This window comes from Pinus tabuliformis, chromosome 5_1 (genome assembly GCF_031772625.1).
Source record: "Pinus tabuliformis cultivar Carrire ecotype Pingquan chromosome 5_1, CPIR1, whole genome shotgun sequence".
NCBI classification, from domain to species: domain Eukaryota; kingdom Viridiplantae; phylum Streptophyta; class Pinopsida; order Pinales; family Pinaceae; genus Pinus; species Pinus tabuliformis.
The window spans coordinates 666,035,478-666,056,451 of record NC_142305.1 but is presented as its reverse complement, the minus strand read 5'-3'; positions in this window follow the sequence as shown (position 1 = coordinate 666,056,451).

Here is a 20,974-nt window from a genome sequence, read left to right as displayed (position 1 = left end):
AGTCCTCCTTTTGGGGAGTTTGGAGGACCGAGGTATCAACTGTAGTTTCAGGCCTAGGAGGTATTCTTTGTTGAGCCTGTTGCTCGGTGGTTGTTGGAGTATCAACCTTTCTTTCCTGCTGTAAGGGCTGCTGTCTGCCATGTTGCCCTTCTCCTTGCTGCAGATCTTGTTGCTGTTGTTGCTCTGCCTGCCGCTGTTCTTCTTTGTCTGTCTGCTCTTGAGTCACTGAAGGTGACTGCTTCTTCTCTTGATGTGTCTGCTCTGTCTCCATCTCCTTTTCTTTGCCTCTGCTGGATATGTTCTCAGTGGCCTTGGCAGTTTGTTGCTTGGCAGTTGAGGAGGATTCAGCTACTCCCGTTTGTGTGGTTGGAAGTGTGAATACCTGTGGACAAAGCTCAAGGTCAACCAACTTCTTTAGATTCCTTAGTGCCCTCTCGTTCAGCTCTTCTTGTGACAAGGGCTCTTCTAAGGTCCCTCTCCTCCATTTATCTTGGTTTGCATATTTTTCAATGTGAGGGATGCTATGGTGATCATAGGCAGATAACTTATATTTGAGCCTCCTCGTGGATATGAAATGATTAGGGTCATAGGGTACCCATACGAAACTGGTTTGCAGGCCAAGGGCCTCAAGCATTCTCTCTGCTTCCCTCCATCCTTGCTCCCTCTCATTATAGATAATATGGCCAAGTTGGCTTCTGACCTTCAACTGTGCCTTTTTGCCTTTTCCTGAAAAATGAAGCACATCAACTCTGCCAAATTGTCTAAAGTACTCTAGGGCAAATAGCCTCATAGGCACATACTTGGGTAATTTGAAAGGAGATAGATCACACCCATATATCCTGATGACAGTGTGGTTTTGGTAGAAGTACCAGTCCGCAATGCTATAAGATTTGGACAGCTGAAGAATCCTCTGCATGTCATCAGTGAGTCTCGGAGGAGGTGAGCTCATCAGCATTGCCATAGTTGGATGGATGAACAAATCCATGAATTCACAGTAAGTATATGGAGACTCAGGTCTAATGTGGAAGACAGATGACCAGTAGACCACTGATCTGGGATTTCCTTGGGCATCCATTCTTTTGATTGAAAAGTGAAACTTCTCATGTTGATGGTATAAGATCAAATGGTAAATGTAGGAGGTGTATCTGAACATCCTATCTCTCCTTAAATTTATCAATTGCTCATGAATCTTGTCTGAAATGTAGGTGGCATAGTCATAACAGATTGGTGACTTGCCAGGAGCAAACATAAGCATCAATACCAGCACAGTTGCATCAATATGCTCAATTGAACTATACCCTAAGATGGGAGAAATCATATCTGCTAGGTCTCTGCCCAGCTCATTGAGGTATACATGAACAATTGGAGGGGCCATCACAATGTTAGTTTTGATGTATAATTGATTAAATTTGACAATTTGAGCATCTGTGAGTTTATCCCCTTGTTTTATCAGGTTTATCAGTGATAAAGGAACCAACTTCTTCTGAGGGTTGAAGCAAAGCATGTCTCTGATTGCTTGAGGGGTAACATAGAAAAGTACTGCACCAGATGGGTCAACAACAGCTCTCTGAGAAACATCATATTGTTCAGCACAGAGGTGGATTAGTTCAGGGAATTGGTCGACCTGAGGGAGCTTAAAAATAGGGAGGAAAGAGTCCCATAAGCCCAATATATCTGTCCCATTTTCATGCTTGGCCTTCAACTCATTCAACAGATGAATGTGGAACTTGCTGCTTATAAGCTTTTCTTCTGAAATTTGGTAATCCATATCTGCCAGGGCTTGCCATTTCAAGTCCTTTTGAGGAGCATTCAGAGGTTGAACATTTAGCACTACAGGTGTCTCCATTACACAGGAGGATTTTGAATCAAGTGTAAAGTGATTTTGTTTTGAGCAGGACAGCACAGGGGAATACCTCTGTACCAGGGAGGTTAGATTATCAGGAACAGAGAGGGATTCTAGAAAATAGCAGTTGAAATACTATTTATAGCAACTAGGACCAATGTTTGGCTTTTCCTTGTCTCTCTCAATGGTGAAATTTGGTTTAAATGAGCCTGCCGCGATTGCGCAGACATAACTTAGTTTTTCAACAGAATGTAGGTAAAACAAAGCTCGGCTGGTGTTTTTCGAGGTGGTAGTTGGAAATTGGAAGCTCTGCAGAGGAATCCACTGGTGAATTTATAAGTTTTAACGTCCTTTAAGCTTTCGGAGTGATTTATAGAGAATTGCAGGCGCACGGAGGGTAAATGATGAAGAATACCTGGTAAAACAGTGAGCAGAGGTCGCATATGCAGGCTGGACTCGTACGCCGGAGGTCTCCTGGTCGATTTAGCAGGTTGACAGCAAGCTCGGACGTGAACCGCATGCAGCAGAGAGAACGAAAAATGAATGAAAAGAACGTAAAAAATGCGATTTTTGGCCATAATATAGACTTTTAGCAATTTGGCGCCTTTTTGCGATGACGTCAGCATGACGTCATTGGTGGGGTCAAGGTCGGATGACGTCATGCTGATGTCATCGGGTGACGTGGCGAGCCCTGATTGGCCCACGGGGATGATGAGGTGGCGGGACAGATCGGCCAATGACTGGAGCGAAAGTTGACGTGGCGGCATAGGTGGCGGTGACGTAAGGCGACGGGGAGCTGACGCGGTGAGGACGTAATGCAAGCGGAATGGGGAAACCGGAAACCGGCAGCAGTTTCGTATCGCACCGCTTACGGTACGGTGGTGGTAATTATCAGTTGTACCTCCGACGCGCTGTGGCGAGGGCGCGTGGCAACGGAGTGACGTACCCAAAATACGGCCGTCGGAAGGTATCACCCGGACAGAGGATCTGCTCCGATATGGATGCTGACCGTCGGATCTGGAGGGCCTGATCCAACGGCCATCGGGGAGGTGACATGACCAGTGTATACGGCAGCGGGCGGAGGTATAAATACGTGTTTTTGAAAGATTTTTCCAATGTATTTCAAAAATCAAATTGTATGCGCAAACTTTGGTTAGGAAATAGAAAGTGGGTTTTTTGGGAATTTTGGCAGTTTCAAAGGGTTTTCATGGGTAAAATGGTTTTTATAAGGTTTCTCTTGGCAAAAAATGGTTTGGTGAGTGGAATGACTTGAGGAAAGGGAGGGTAGATGAGTTGTAGGTTCATCCAAGTGGCCAGATGCCACTTTGATCCCTGATATAGGACTTATTGGCTATATTGCCAAGGGGAGAGGTATTTATATAATGCTTGGGGTTTATACACCATGGTGTTAGTACTAATAGGGGAAAGGTAATATAGGGGATTTACATAGTAGAATTAGAGTTAATATGGATGAGAGGGTAAGTGGAGGGGAAACCATTAAGTTTATGTGAAACAAACATGGTTTTAAGAGTAGATCAAAATGAAAAGATTTTTAGACAAGAAATGTGGCTTCTAAAGATTAAGAACCACCATGAAACCGTAGTCTCTTCCATGAATCTTAGCTGATGGGGGGATGTTAGAAATGAAATTGGAGGGGAATGAGGGAAATTAGTCATGCTTCCTGCTGCAATTTGATGAAGAAGAACACCTTTGTCAATTAATTGACTTTGCTTTGATGCCCACAGTTACCATCTCTGCAATGGTAGGGATAACCTTTCTGCAACCCCAACTACTTACCCAGCTACTTGCCTAGCATTTTTATTTCTTCTTGGAGGGTGCACTTGGACTTGCAGACCCTTACTTGCCTTTTCTTTTCTTTGGCTTTTTCTTTTTCTTTTTCTATCTACTTCTACCCTTATCTCTTCCAAGGTCCCAGATTAAGCTGTTGGGAGCCTTTTCTTCTCTACCTGAACTAGTTGTCTGCCAAGATTAAGCAGTTTGGACAGACTTCTTTCTCTATTCTATAACTGAAAATCGAAAACATGGCATGATCCAGATTAAACTGTTGGATCATCCACCAAAATTGAAATAAGGTCATCAACATTGAAACACTTTACACACCTTTTGTTCTCTAGGAAATATGGGATCTTTGTGATATCAAAGCAGAGCATATTTGGACTTTCCCTTGCCAATCATGAAATATGAAACCTATTGGTATAGGTATTCAACACTATCAATGTCATAAGAAGGGTCACTACAAAAGTGACTGTCCCGAGAATCCAAAGAATAAGAAGAGAGGAAGGGATCAAGCCAAACTTGCTATAGAAGGAGACTAAAAGAAAGTCAAGATAAAAGAACTTGGCATTATGGACGTACACTATTAAGTCCTTTTCTTGTAGCTTTATATATCTTGTTTTATATGTTTTAGAATTTTTAGGTTTTTAACATATTTTGGAAAAGGAATTTTTGTATTGTTTTATGTTTGTAGGTTTCCCTCAAACTTTGGAGGGAGCCCCCAACAAGTCCCAAAGATAAGTATCTCATGTATTTTTAGTTTTGGGTTCATGTACTCTTTATTTTTTAGTATATTAAAATACTAATCACCTTTCTCCCTGTTAAAATTGGAAACTAGGGAAAAAATTCATGTGGGCCATCTTATTCATGGTTGATAATATTTTTATTAGATTCCTCTCATAGAGAGGTGTAGGATTGATATAAAGATCATCCGATTCTGATAAGTATTCATAGAGATATGAATTTATTTTGATTATGGAATTATTATCAGGCCAGCCTACAACTCATGTAGGCTTAGAAACCCAACAGGCGCCTCTATTCAAACACCAACATTGTGTATAAATACAGGAGGACTTTTCCTCATTTGGACTCACTCATCTCATCACATCTCTCTCTCTCTCTATTGCGCAGAAAAGAGTCTCTTCTCTACTGCGTAGAAAAGGGTCTCTCCCTCACACATGTGAAGCCGGAAGCTGCTGAAACTGAAGTTGCAACTACAGAAGTAAAGATTGACCTGTGTGGAATAGAATATCTCCTCATCTGAACTACATTGTAGGTTCATCTGAACCTCCTATGAAAGCTGCAAATTTTGGTGGTGGAATCAAGTCAATTTGATGGACGGTTTGCAATATATCGACTGCCCTATTTTGAAGGAAGCTGCTGAAACTAAAGCTGCAACTGCAGAAGTAAAGATTGACCTACGTGGACTAGAAGATCTCCTCATTTGAACTACATTGTAGGTTCATCTGAACCTCCTCTAAAAGCTGCAACTTTTGGTGGTGGAATCAAGTCAGTCCGACGGAAAGTTTGCAAGATATCGACTGCCCTAGTTTGAAGGAAGTTGTTGAAACTGAAGCTGCAACTACAGAAGTGAAGTTTGACCTGCATGGACTAGAATATCTCCTCATCTAAACTATGTTGTAGGTTCATCTAAACCTCCTCTAGAAGCTGCAACTTTTAGTGGTGGAATCAAGCCAATTCGACGGTCGATTTGTGAGATATTGTCTGCCCTAGTTTGATGATGAAGCCACTAATGCTGATGCTACTGATCTAGGGTTTGCTACTGCTGATATAAATCAGATTTATTGTACTATTTCTCTCTGCTAAATTATTGAAGATAAAAGAAGATTTGATCAAAGGGTTTCCCCACACATTGTGGGGTTTGTCCCTGGCTAGCCGCCACATCTTGTGTCTCTTGTCTTGGCTTGTTTTCTATCGATCGTTTAATGTTCTATCTGCAATTTACTTTATGTACATGTGATTGCTAATTTTTGGAATTTAATAAGAAAAATAAGTAAACTGTTATAAGTATAGAACATACCATAACTTAACATGAGATCGGAGCTGAGGTGAAAACAAAGCCTGAGCAAGGGCAAGAGCGATCACCGAAGAGAAGATTGGCAAGGGTATCCTAAAAGAATGATGGGGTCCTCAACACTCTTTCCTGCCGAAGACAAGCTCCATGAGAAAGTTGACTATCACGGATGGAAGATGTCTATCAATCTAACCCTTGAGTATCAAGGAGTGTTGGATCATGTGAGAGATAATATTGTTGAGCCTCCATCAAATGCACCTCCTGCTACCAGGAAAAAATGGACAAACGAAGAAATTAAAGTGAAGAAGATCATCTAGGACTCTATCGACAAGCGCTTGGTGGCCTACATCTCTGAACTAGACACCTCCAAGGAAATCTATGATAGACTGGTGAGTTTATTTAAAGTTAATGATTCAAATCAAGTTTTGTTTCTTAGAAATAAGCTGAAGCAAATTCATAAGGGTAAAGATGAGAGTATTCAAGCATACTTCTTAAGAATCAGCGAGATCAAGAACGATCTCCTATCTATTGGGGAGACTATTACTGTCAGATAAATGGCACTCACGACTCTTGGAGGATTACCATTTGAATGGTACGTGTTCAGGACTACTCATCTGAACAATAAGGTAATTCCTGGTTTCGAGGAATTAATGGCTAGATGCATTCTAGAAGAAACAAGGGTAGAAGAGCAAGAAATGCCCTTGCCTAAAGGTCCTCCTACTGCCTTTTATTCTCATGCTAAGAAAATAAATAATTCCGAGTCTAAATCGAAAAGAAAGACTGGACCTAAGGGTGGAAGAAAAGGACGATGTTACATTTGCAATAAAGCAGGTCACTATGCAAGGGAATGCCCTGATAGAAAGGACTCTCACTGTGACGATGATCAAAATCCCTCTCATGGTAATCGAAGTGATGGAAAATTCAATAGCAGGGGTAAAAGGAATGCTGGAAATCAAGGAAGAGGACATCCATTCAAGAAGGCTAGAAATTCTAGGATGCATTAAATGCACCTGACCTCTGAAAAGAACCTGGTGTCCATCTCGGCAATGGAAGACAAAGGCTACAAGGTAACCTTCAGCAATGGCAAGGTATGTGTATCGAAAAATAACGTTAAAGATGCCTTTACTCTTGGGTTTCATGTTGATTCATTACCTCAGGTCGATGAAATTCAGGTAGGTGTCATGTCTTATGACACATCTCTTCAGTTCGAACTTTGGCATTGGAGGTTTGCCCACATTCATTATAGAGATCTACCCGATGTAGGACATATGGTAACAAGAATGCCTGGATTCCGAGTAGAAAAGAAAAGGTGTATGTTCGGGATGTGTCAAAGGAAAGCTCAAACGGGGACCATTCCTTTCAAGCCTAAGCAAGACCTCCGATATATTACAGTTGGTTCACTCAGGCATACCTAAGGTTGGCATTAAGAGGGAGACTACTACACTACATACTCTAGAGCAGAATGGTGTGGCACCATACGATTGTGGAAGCCGTCTCTATGGGTAGATGATGTAACAATGCCTGATGTGGAAGAACCGATGGATCCTATTTATCCACCTGAGCCTTCCTCTTCTAGGAAGAGGCCTTCATGGCTTAGGGGGCTACTTGATGATGCTCAAGGAAATGCTGCACCCCAATGAACCTTTCGTGAAAGTAAGAAACCCAAAAGGTATCAGGGATACCTGACTAGTATGAGCACAATCGTACAAAATGAGCCTTCATCATTCTCAGATGTCGTCAAGCATTAAGTATGGAAGGATGCTATGACCATTATGGAGAATGATGTCTGGGAAGTAGTTCCTAGACCCTAGGATAAGACAATTTTTACTTCAAATGGCTTTACAAGATAAAGCTGTAGCAGATGGAAGTACAAAATAGTATAAGGCTTGTTTTGTTGCTCGTGGTTTCTCCCAGAAGGAAGGTATAGACTATGATGTGATATTTGCACCTGTTGCCAGATATACGATATCCACTTGATCATAGCCCTTGTGGCTTCATAAGGATGGAACCTACATCATATGGATGTCAAGACCACGTTCTTGCACGGTTCGCTCAAAGAATAGGTCTATGTGGAGCAACCAGAAGGATTTGAGATTTATGATTGAAAATCTCATGTATGCATGTTGAAGAAGGCTCTCTATGGGTTGAAGTAAGCACCCCGAGCATGGTATGAGAGGATCAATAGCTACTTGATGAAGCTGGGATTCACTAGCAGTGAAGCTGATCCTAACCTTTACTTTAAGGTTGAAGATGACAAGTCTCTCATACTAGTGTTGTATGTGCATGACCTCTTTCTAACAGGTGCATACCCTCTCATTCACAAATGTAAGAGGGAGTTGGCTTCTAAATTTGAAATGAAGAACCAAGGACTTGAAGTGTGGTAGAAGCCAAGGGAAATTTTCCTATATCAAGGAAAATATGTGGTGAATATTCTGAAAAGATTTGGTATGGTGGACTGAAAGCATGTGACTACCTCGAGGATCTTAACTTTCAGAAGTTATATGATAGTGATGTCGGACCAGATTTGGGAAATGCCTCTGAGTTTCAAAAACTCATTCGCGTTGATGTTCTTGGTGAACCTTTGTCCAAACATATGTTTTGCAGTTAGCATTGTGAGCTCATATTTGGTTGAGCCTCACTAGATTGGTGCCAAGAATCTTCTAAGATGTCTTCAGGACACAATCTCTCATGGATTGAGATACACTGCCAGAAATATGAAACTGCATGATTATTCAAATGCTGATTAGGCAGGTAGTGTGGAGGATCACTGGAGCACTTTTTAGTGTTGTTTCTCTTTGGATTCTTCTTCGATATAATGGATGAGTAGGAAGCAGAAGTCAGTTTCCATAAGCACCGCCGAGACTGGATACATATCTACAAGTATGATCTCGTATGAAGCTGCCTGGTTGGGGAAGCTCTTCAGTGAGTTGTTTGAACACATACCACTATGATTCTTTATAACAACTAGAGTTGGGATTTAATTATTGAGGAATCTCGTATTCGTCGATTTCTCTAGCAGATAGACATCATCTGGGATATGGTAAGTCGATGAACAAGGAGTCTCCATTGCATTAAGATGATGTACAGGTTGATACACCTTGTCAAAGCCCTAAGGAAAGATCTAATCTGTGATTTTCCCAAATGACATGGAGTCGTCAAGAAACCCTTGTACAAGGGTCCTGCATGTTGCATACATTAAGCTCTGGGAGCTCTAAGGGTGTGCAGTTCTTACTGGAGCAACATACGACCACAGGGTGACTCACCCTCCCCTGGTGGCGCACACTAGAACAAGATGGCTCGCTCTCTTGTGGGACAAGATGATTAGCTCTCTTGTGGAATAGGATGATTTGCTCTCCTATGTAGCAGGATGATTAGTTCTCCTGTGAGGCCTGGATTGATGTGTTTTCCATGGTGATTGTAGCAGGATTGATATGTTCTCCTGTGAGGCCTAGATTGATGTGTGCTCCATGGCAATTGTAGCAGGATTAATGTGTTCTCCTGTGAGGTCTAGATTGATGTGTTCTCCATGGCAGCCTGGATTGATGTGTTCTCCATGGCGATTGTAGTAGGATTGATGTGTTATCCTGTGAGGACACGATTGATTAGTTCTCCTGTCTAGGCATCCTACCCATGTAGTCTGGGACTCATGGGAAGTACCTCTCATCTTATCAATGAGTAGGGAAATGAAGTTAGGGACCATAGTAGTATCGATGGATGCATCATTGTATCTACCATACTCTCTACCCTAGGATGACCTCCATTGATCTGGGATCAATGATACTGGTCTGGGACCACTGGTAGGAGTTTTACCATACTATGACATTGACTTCGGGTCGGTTGAGACTGGTCTGGGACCAGTGGTACATACTCTGAGACTGACTTCATGTCAGTGCAGTATTGGTCTGGGACCAGTGAGAGTGGTACATACTATGATGCTGACTTTGGGTCAGTTGATACTAGTCTGGGACTAGTGGTACACTCTCTAAGACTATGATACTGGTCTGGGATTAGTGGTAGGAGTGGTACTTACTATGAAGCTGACTTCGGGTCGGTTGAGACTGGTCTGGGACCAGTGGTACGCACTCTGAGATTGACTTTGATTTAATGGAGGATGATATTGGTCTAGGACCAGTGGAGTTGTAGTCACTATGACATTGACTTCGAATTGGTTGAGACTAGTTTGGGACCAGTGGCACATACTTTGAGATTGACTTTGAGTCAGTATAATACATCCTTGATCATTTCTTCTTCTTCATAATTCGGACAAAAGTAGAGTAGAACAGAACAATGCGAGAGTAGAGTAGAACAATACAGATTAGTACAGGGAAGAACAAGACAAAGGAGAATAGGCAGAATAGAGCAGAGCAGGGCAAGGGAAAGGCTGTATAGGGCAATGCATTTGATGGATGAATAGTAACAACCGATAGACAGATTGCAGATAAAGTTCTCCCTAGTTGAGAGGGAGTGTTAAAATTGACAACTAGAGAAAAACTTCATGTAGGTCATCTTATTCATGGCTGATAATATTTTTATTAGATTCCTCTCGTAGAGAGGTGTAGGATTGATATAAATATCATCCGATTCTGATAAGTATTCATGGATATATGAATTTATTTTGATTATGGACTTATTATCAAGCCGACCTACAACTCATGTAGGCTCAGAAGCCCAACAGTTGCATCTATTCAAACACCAACATTGTGTATAAATATGGGAGGAATTTTCCTCATTTGGACTCACTCATCTCATCACATCTCTCTCTCCCTCTACTGCGTAGAAAAGAGTCTCTTCTCTACTGCGCAGAAAAAGGTCTCTCCCTCACACATGTGAAGCCGGAAGCCGCTAAAACTGAAGCTGCAACTGCAGAAGTAAATATTGACTTACGTGGAATAGAAGATCTGCTCATATGAATTGCATTGTAGGTTCATATGAACCTCCTATGAAAGCTACAACTTTTGGTGGTGGAATCAAGTCAATCCGACGGACGGTTTGCAAGATATCGATTGCCCTAGTTTGAAGGAAGCTGCTGAAACTAAAGCTGCAACTGCAGAAGTAAAGATTGACCTACATGGACTAGAATATCTCCTCATATAAACTATGCTGTAGGTTCATTTGAACCTCCTCTGAAAGCTGCAACTTTTGGTGGTGGAATCAAGTCAATCCGATGGACGGTTTGCAAGATATCGACTCCCTAGCTTGAAGGAAGCTGTTGAAACTGAAGTTGCAATTGCAGAAGTGAAGTTTGACCTGCGTGGACCAGAATATCTCCTCATCTGAACTTATCTATAGGTTCATCTGAACCTCCTCTGGAAGCCGCAACGTTTGGTGGTGGAATCTAGCCGATCCGACGGTCGGTTTGTGAGATATTGTCTGCCCTAGTTTGATGATGAAGCCGTTAATGTTGATGCTATTGATCTAGGGTTTTCTACTCCTAATATAAATCAGATTTATTGTACTATTTCTCTCTACTGAATTATTGAAGATGAAAGAAGATTTAATCAAAGGGTTTCTGATGAGCCCCAACAATGTACAATTATTTGGGCTCATTCAACTTCCTAATTCGACTTGATCCACCATTCTCATTTGTTTATTGCATGTTTTTTATTATTTTTATGTTAATAGAGTGAATTTGGTTAGTCATTATGCCAACAAGTCTAATGGGTGCTTTGTGTAGCCTTGTTGGTCAACTTGGAGACAAAATTGAAGGTCTTAATGAGCACTTGGCAGCCAAATTCGTGGGAGAACAAGCTAGAGGATTTGTAGGAAGGTGTCCCCCTCATTTATGGGCCCTTACCTCGAATTCTCCACCATCAGCTCGGAGTTCAAAGGCCACCAAATCAATGAGCACAAGGGCAGCCAAGCAAGTCAAGTTGGACTGCTGTTAACTACAAGTCTTGGGCAGCCAAGTCCCTAAATTTTAGGAGGACTGTTGGGCCCTCAAATTGTATAAATAAGAAGGCTTGGGGCCTCATTTTGGTTAGCTAGTGGGTAGTCATTTTGTAGCTAGTTAGTCATTTTGTTTTAGCCATTAGTTAGCTAGTTTGTAGTTCGATTTTTATGCAATAGATTAGCTTTGCTTTCAGCTCATGTTCAAGTTCTCCTTGTGGACAGTTTTGATGTACTTTTCATTTCTTGATTAATAAAGATGGATCCAGCTTTGCACCAGCTCTAAATCTTTCATGGGAAGCTGTAGCCCTTGGGGTTGGTTCCATCTCAAGCGCCCAGTACCTCCCTTGTTTCTCTTTATGTGTGTTTGCTGCGTCCTTGAGAAAAATCTTCTCTTTAGATTTAATTCATGCTGTGTTACTTAGGTTGCTTTTGATGGTTAAAGTAGTTTCTTATGTTTAAGATAGATTGGTAGGAGTTATTCATGCATTTATATCTCTTTGATAATGTTTTGTTCACAGGATGTACGTGATTCTTTTCATGAATAAGGTTGCTGTCCACCGATTTCATTAACTTGTTAGATAGATCACATGATATTTCGATTGCATGCAAGAGGTAGTTGGTTTGATCAAGTAACCACTATGCAAGGCATCTTCATCACCTCCTCGTTCATTTGAGCCTCTTTCAGATCAGCTCCTCCATCACCAAGTCTGTTCCCTCATCTCCCATCTTCTCTTTTGCCAAGTAACCTTACCTTCTTCCCCATTGTTGTCTCAACTACCTTCAAGCCAAGTCAGCTTTCCATATCATCTCATCACTCCATCCATCAGTTCCTGGGTCACTTCAGACCCCCATCCTACCTCCATAACCATCCATGCATCTTCCATCAACCATCCATCCTCAAAAATCCAATTCGTAAACATCCTGTAGAAGAATTGCAGACCTTCCTGTAGAAACCCCTGCGTTTCCTATAGAATCCCCTGCAGACATCCTATAGGAGGCCACTCACTCGGTTGCTGAGCCTCTGAACGTGAGGAACCTCTGTGGACTGATGCTAAGGATCTCTGGGGACCTCTCCTAGCCTCCCCAACCTTTCCCAAGCTTTCCTTCCTTCCGCATCACATCTGCACAACCAAACCCTAATAAGCACAAAATCACAATCACTCCATCCACTTAAAGAAAAAATACAAAAACATGTCTTTTAAGATGCAAGTAGATTAGATTCATGCATTTTCACTTATTAGAAGTAATGGCATCATTGGTAGAAGTTTCCTTCACATTCTTTGCATCATAGAGGTTAGACTAGTTAAATTAGGGTTTCCTAGGGTTTCCATGTTTTGATTTGCTTTCAGTTCATTTTTGCCAACTAGATTAGTCTTCTTTGAGCTAGCTTTCATCCATCATTTAACAAGCTTCTTCTGAGAGCCTATAGAAGTTGGCTTGAGCCCTAGCGGACTTGTGCCAGCTGACCAAGTGACAGCTGCGACAAGAGCTAGTACTTGTGCATACAGAACCGTCGCTTCCAAGTTTGTACGAACTACCGGGTTGATAAAATTAAGAGACAGGAAGCCCCAGGAGTTGTAGCATTATTGCTACAATACTGGAGCCCACCATCTTTTTGGCGCCGTTGCCGGGGAAGCGGCAGAGTATTGGTGATTGTTGCTATTCTTCTATTTTCTACTACAACCTTCTGCTCAGTAGTTTATTTCATTTTCATTATGCAAAAGTAGCATAGACATTTCCTGCTTTCATAGATTAGCATTTCCTACTTTCCTAGATTAGCCTTTCAATCCTGCAATTTCAATTTTGCAAGCGTAGATTAGTATTTCAATTTTGCAAGCGTAGATTAGCATTTCAATTCTGCAATTTCATTTGAGAAAAATAGATTAGTCCTTTCCTACTTTCATTTCAATTTCGCAAGATAGTTAGTTGCAGTTCAATCTATTTCATGCCTCATAGGAATAGAGATAAGTTAGAAAAATGATTGCACAACACCCCCACTGCTTCACACAGCCAACGTTCTTCTTCGATGGCTGTGATTGAAGAACCCCTGGGTGGACATCAAGACATATTTGAAGAACCTCTAGGGGAGAAGAAGAAGAAAACATTCCTCTGGAGAAAATGGCTACAAGCAGAAATGTTGGGAGCAACATCTTGTCCAAAGATGAATTTGAAAATCAGCTGGAAGATTTCAAGAGTGATATGAGGCAGTTTCTTGCCATGCAACTGGATACCTTGCGGATCCAAAAGAAGCAAGAAGAAGCCAAGAGGGCTTTGATCATTTTTTGTCCTAGGTGCCTTAAAAAGCATCCTAGGAACGAATGTCCAATGCACTCCCTAGAAGTATGTTTTGTATGTGAAGAATACCATCCTACAGATCAGTGCCCTTCCTTGCCCAGAATCAAAGCTGCATATCAAAGAGCCAAGGGAGCCACTAAATCACTCTATTATATGAACCAAAGGAGGCCACCTGGACCTAGATCTTACCAACAGGAGCTGCAAGGGATACCCGAGACCTATTATGACCCTTATCAAGCCACTTTCATGCCTTCTTGGGATCCCCCTGCTCATCCTTCCTAGTCTACACCTCCTCCTTGGTCACATTCTCCTTGTTCCTTCACAGATCCATATTATGCCCAACTAGTTGCTCATTCATTTCACTCTTATGCTCAGCCACAGCCTCAGTGGAATGCACCTTATCAGGAGTGGAGGCCCCAGTACAACTCTCATCCCGTTCATTTTCCTCCACCACCTGCTCATCCACAACCATCGCCTCCTCCTCCACCAAGGCAACCCCAAATGCCTACCCAATCACAATGCCATCCATCTCCATCTCAATTTCACACCCCCACTCAGCTACCCGTACCATTTCAAAAACCATGCAATGGAGCAGCTCAACCCCATTGCAAATCTGAGGCACAACATGTGCAAATGATTCCTCGTGAGCTCAATGATGTTCACCAAAGCTCAGGAAAAGTAATGCAAAAAAGAGATCATCTTGAAAGCATTGAAGGATCACATCCAGCAAAAGAAGATTCAAAAGAGGAGATCAAAGAACCAAGGGCTGCACTTGATGAAGAAAAGAGATCAGAATCAGAGATCGAGAGAGTTCCCTCATGGTTACCATCAAATCCTCCATGTATTCCAGAGAAAAATCAACAACAAGAGGAAGATCAGAAGGTCATGATAGAAGGTGACATGAAGAATGATCCAAATTAGCAAGATGACCAAGGATATCAAAGCTATATTGAGATATGGTTTCAGAAGGTCACTAAGTTGCAGCAGTACTCTCCTCCTCAGCTATGTTTTGTACTTTCAAAGTCAGATCATGTTGTCTCTGAAAGTTGGATAGTTGTCAAAGCATGCATTCCGAGCCTTTACATCATCTTGTCTCTAATCTCGATGTGCACATGGCTCCATTGGAAGTATTCTTATACTTGAAAATGATTTTGTTTTTCAAGTAGGGTAGGGTAGAAAAAAAATGAAAAAAAAAAAGAAAAAAAAAGTAAAGAAATGAAAAAAAAATGAAAATAAGAGAAAAAACAAAAATCTAAGGTGAAAACCTCCTCGGAGGCGCCTTAGATTGGCTCATTGATTGAAAACCTCCATGAGGCGGTCAATGGGTTGGGAAAAAATAGAGAAAAGAGAATAAGATCTCTGGGTGAAAACCTCCCTTGGAGGTGCCCAGGGCAGGCAATTAGGGTGAAAACCTCCATGAGGCGCCCTAGTTGTTTTTCAGAAAAAAAAGAGAAAAAGAAAAAGAAAAATAAAGCTAATCTCCATTGAATAATTTCATGTTGCAGCAGTGACATTGCAGGTTGCAAGAAGGACATTGTAGGTCAGGTGGATCACTCAAAACAAAGACAAAGGAGTTTTTGTGCCTTCTACAGGAAGTTTCGTATCTTCTACAGGAAGCTTACAAAAAAGCCAAATTGATCTCCGAGGAGGACCTGAAGGCTTGGAATATGTCCATGAGGCCTACCCACATCCATGTTTCCATTCCTCACCCCTTTTCCATCATTTTTTCATGTCATTATGCTTCTTTCCTCAAAGCTGTGTCTTCTACAGGAAGCTCTGTATTTCTACAGGAAACATCCTGTAGAACCTTTGGACGAGCCAAATACAATTTCAAAAGTGAATCTAATGGTGGGAATCTGTTGATTAGGCCTACAAGCACTTGTGTGTCCATCCCTTGCCTTTCTCCATCATTCGTTCACCTCCTTGTGCTCCTCATTGTGCTTCTACAGGAACTTCCTGTAGAAATTGTGGGAAACTAGGCATGCATTTCAAAAAGTGGTTTGGCAAGCATGGTAGCTCCCTCAAGGGTTCAGAAGCCCTCATGCAATCTTCCAACTCCTCCTCCATCATCTCCATACCTGCATCACAGCCAAAATTCATTTTGTCATACCATGCAAACACATGCAAAATGCCTTGAAGCCAAAAACACATAGAGCAGAATTTGTTTTTGCCATAACTTGAGAACCATGCATCCATTTGACAAACCATTTTATGGGGGATTGTACAAGGTCGATGACAACATGCCTGAGCAGTTTCATGCAATTCCAGTGCACGGTTTCCAAGAAATCAGCCTCCATCACCATCAGCCATTTTTGCATTTTCTCCATAACCGTGCATCCGTTTCAAAACCTGTTTCATGGGGAGATGCACATGGATGATAGTAACCTACCCAAGCAGTTTCAGCCGATTCCGATGCACGGTTTCCGAGAAATCGAGCTCTGAAATCTTCAGCCATTTTCCATTTTTCTCGAAATCCGTGCATCCATTGATCACGAATTTGATATGGGAGATGCATAATGATGGTAGTAACATGCTCACCAAGTTTCAGATCAAACCGATCTACCGTTTGGGAGAAATGGCAAAAAGAAGTTCTGGTTGTGACCATGCAGCAGCAGCAGCTTGAACGGGCAGAGTTGAACGTGGAAATCAATGCACGCAGCTCAGATCCGGCCAGAGGACACCTGCACAAGGAAAAAAACAATCAAATATTAGCAGCCAAGCCACATGCAATCAGGAAAACCAATGCATGCAGCAATGACAGGCCACAGCAGCTCACGGCAACCATTTAACTTCGAGGTATGTGACTAATCTCATTCTTCTATTGCATAGATTTAATTGGGAACTGCATAAACGAATGGGATGAGGGATTAAGCCACGAATGTAGCAAGGCTCAACTGATTGTCTGCTTCAGAACTCCGCCGGCAGCCACGCAGTGCACGTGGACAATGGACTCTCGTAAAAATTAAAAAAAAAATAAAAGAAAAAACAGTGATAGAAAGTTTAACTCCAATGAACAGGATGTCAATTAATTAACAGAGAGAAGAAGACATGTATCACTACAGTTTGAAAACTAGCGCACATGTTTTTGCCACCACATCACAAATCACGGAGAAATTAAAGAGGGCTTGGCTGAAACTCATGAACTGCTGTCCATCTGCACTTTCCACGTCCTCCACTGAAGTTTCCACAATCTATTAACTTTATATCCTCCACCGATCTTTCTCGGCCATTTTTCAAGACCCTTCGGCTCATCGGCATTCTACAGGGAGCACTGTTTCGTTCTACAGGAAGCGAGAGCCGCCTACAGGATGTCGTCTACAGGAAAGTGCAGCAGAGCAGAGGAGCCTGAGTTTCTCTTCATCAAGTTTGGAGCTTGAAGAAAGGTGAAAATAGCTGAGGTGGATCATGCTATTGATTTTATTGTTTGTTCACTTGCATGTGATATTGCAGAGGGTATGAAAGCCGTAGAATTGCTTTTAGAGCTTTCAAAGGATATGGCTGTGTGTGAACAGATTGGCAAGGTACAAGGTTGTATCCTCCTCCTTGTAACAATGTCAAATAGTGACAATCCTAAAACTGCTAAGGATGCAAACGAAGTTCTGGAGAATCTCCCATGCAGTGAGCATCATGTACTGCAAATGGCATAGGCGGACTATTTCAAGTCCTTGATACAGAACCTGAGAGAAGGGTCTGAAACAATGAAGATTGTTATGGCAAGGAAGTTGTCAGAGATAGGTTTAACAGATCAAAGCAACGCTGCATTGCTCAAAGAGGAGGTTGTATTTCCACTTCTTGAAATGATTTCCAATGTTCATTTGAAGGCAAAATTAGCAGCCATTTAAACACTTCAAAATCTTTCAAGTTTACCTGAGAATGCATTACAAATGATCAAAGATGGGGTGGTCTGACCCATCTTGGACCTTCTATGCACACCACTGTCAACTATATTTGCTTTGAGAGAAAAAGCTGCTAATACCTATGCAAACCTTGCTATGTCTACAGCATTGCCCCAAAGAACAAATGACACAACAGCTGCATCTTAAAAGTGTGATTCGGTATGAAGTTTTGCTCTACTCCTGGTTATACAGCAGCTTGAAACACAACTTGGGAATTCTCATTTTTGGCCTGTTTTGAAGCAATTGCAGATTGAAGGGAAATGCTGATTCATAGCAATGATATGTGAGCAAGTCATATTTTCTCTGCCCTTGATCTATCTTATGTTCTGCTCTGCCTCTGTTATCAATTCTTAGTAGAGTTCAAATCCAAGATTAAGAATGCCATTCGATTCAGTTAAAGGCCTGGAAACACTCTTTCCCATCCAGATTTGGCATGCACTATCTATTCTCGGGCAGTTCATTGTACTTGTGTGCTTTTATAATACATTAGACTTGCCATTCATGTTGGATTCGTCAGCTTTCAGGCAGCACAGTTCAAGGAGAAGGCATCCCCAGCCAAGCAAGCAAAATCAGAGAAAATTGTTCCTACAGGAAGTTAGCAGACTGTTTCTACAGGAAGACAGAGACTGTTTCTACAGGAAGCCAGCGAACAGTTTCTACAGGAAAGTTTGAAAAGCGGGAAGCCAAAGGAGAAATCGGCCGAAATGCTAGCCAAGAAAGTCACCAAGGCCATCAAAGACAAGGGGAGAGATTTGGTTGCTCAGAGGATGAGCAACACTTTCAGTAGGGGGGTGATGATGAGCCCCAACAATGTACAATTATTTGGGCTCATTCAACTTCCTAATTCGACTTGATCCACCATTCTCATTTGTTTATTGCATGTTTTTGATTATTTTTATGTTAATAGAGTGAATTTGGTTAGTCATTATGCCAACAAGTCTAATGGGTGCTTTGTGTAGCCTTGTTGGTCAACTTGGAGACAAAATTGAAGGTCTTAATGAGCACTTGGCAGCCAAATTCGTGGGAGAACAAGCTAGAGGATTTGTAGGAAGGTGTCCCCCTCATTTATGGGCCCTTACCTCGAATTCTCCACCATCAGCTCGGAGTTCAAAGGCCACCAAATCAATGAGCACAAGGGCAGCCAAGCAAGTCAAGTTGGACTGCTGTTAACTACAAGTCTTGGGCAGCCAAGTCCCTAAATTTTAGGAGGACTGTTGGGCCCTCAAATTGTATAAATAAGAAGGCTTGGGGCCTCATTTTGGTTAGCTAGTGGGTAGTCATTTTGTAGCTAGTTAGTCATTTTGTTTTAGCCATTAGTTAGCTAGTTTGTAGTTCGATTTTTATGCAATAGATTAGCTTTGCTTTCAGCTCATGTTCAAGTTCTCCTTGTGGACAGTTTTGATGTACTTTTCATTTCTTGATTAATAAAGATGGATCCAGCTTTGCACCAGCTCTAAATCTTTCATGGGAGGCTGTAGCCCTTGGGGTTGGGCCCATCTCAAGCGCCCGGTACCTCCCTTGTTTCTCTTTATGTGTGTTTGCTGCGTTCTTGAGAAAAATCTGCTCTTTAGATTTAATTCATGTTGTGTTACTTCGGTTGCTTTTGATGGTTAAAGTAGTTTCTTATGTTTAAGATAGATTGGTAGGAGTTATTCATGCGTTTATATCTCTTTGATAATGTTTTGTTCACAGGCTGTACGTGATTCTTTTCATGAATAAGGTTGCTGTCCACTGATTTCATTAACTTGTTAGATAGATCACATGATATTTCGATTGCATGCAAGAGGTAGTTGGTTTGATCAAGTAACCACTATGCAAGGCATCTTCATCACCTCCTCGTTCATTTGAGCCTCTTTCAGATCAGCTCCTCCATCACCAAGTCTGTTCCCTCATCTCCCATCTTCTCTTTTGCCAAGTAACCTTACCTTCTTCCCCATTGTTGTCTCAACTACCTTCAAGCCAAGTCAGCTTTCCATATCATCTCATCACTCCATCCATCAGTTCCTGGGTCACTTCAGACCCCCATCCTACCTCCATAACCATCCATGCATCTTCCATCAACCATCCATCCTCAAAAATCCAATTCGTAAACATCCTGTAGAAGAATTGCAGACCTTCCTGTAGAAACCCCTGCGTTTCCTGTAGAATCCCCTGCAGACATCCTGTAGGAGGCCACTCACTCGGTTGCTGAGCCTCTGAACGTGAGGAACCTCTGTGGACTGATGCTAAGGATCTCTGGGGACCTCTCCTAGCCTCCCCAACCTTTCCCAAGCTTTCCTTCCTTCCGCATCACATCTGCACAACCAAACCCTAATAAGCACAAAATCACAATCACTCCATCCACTTAAAGAAAAAATACAAAAACATGTCTTTTAAGATGCAAGTAGATTAGATTCATGCATTTTCACTTATTAGAAGTAATGACATCATTGGTACAAGTTTCCTTCACATTCTTTGCATCATAGAGGTTAGACTAGTTAAATTAGGGTTTCCTAGGGTTTCCATGTTTTGATTTGCTTTCAGTTCATTTTTGCCAAGTAGATTAGTCTTCTTTGAGCTAGCTTTCGTCCATCATTTAACAAGCTTCTTCTGAGAGCCTATAGAAGTTGGCTTGAGCCCTAGCGGACTTGTGCCAGCTGACCAAGTGACAGCTGCGACAAGAGCTAGTACTTGTGCATACAGCACCGTCGCTTCCAAGTTTGTATGAACTACCGGGTTGATAAAATTAAGAGACAGGAAGCCCCAGGAGTTGTAGCATTATTGCTACAATACTGGAGCCCACCAGTTTCCCCACACATTGTTGGGTTTGTCCTTGGCTAGCCGCCACATCTTGTGTCTCTTGTCTTGGCTTGTTTTCTATCCATTGTTTAATGTTCTATCTGCACTTTACTTTATGTACATGTGATTGCTAATCTGTGGAATATAATAAGAAAAAGAAGTAAATGGTTATAAGCATAGAACATACCATAACTTAACACTCCCTATGTTGTTTTGATTAGGGAAAAACATCTGAAATAAGGAGGATCTCTCAAGACAAGGTTAGTCAAAGAAACAAAGGTATGCTTTGAATACATTGATTGAAAGTATTATTAATTGGATGATATACTACTAACTTTGTTATGACTAGTTGTATTTAATCTTAGTGATTATTGTTTGGGTGATTCATATCTTGATAACTATACCCACCCCACTCATATTCTTGATTGACTATGTAGAACCCTA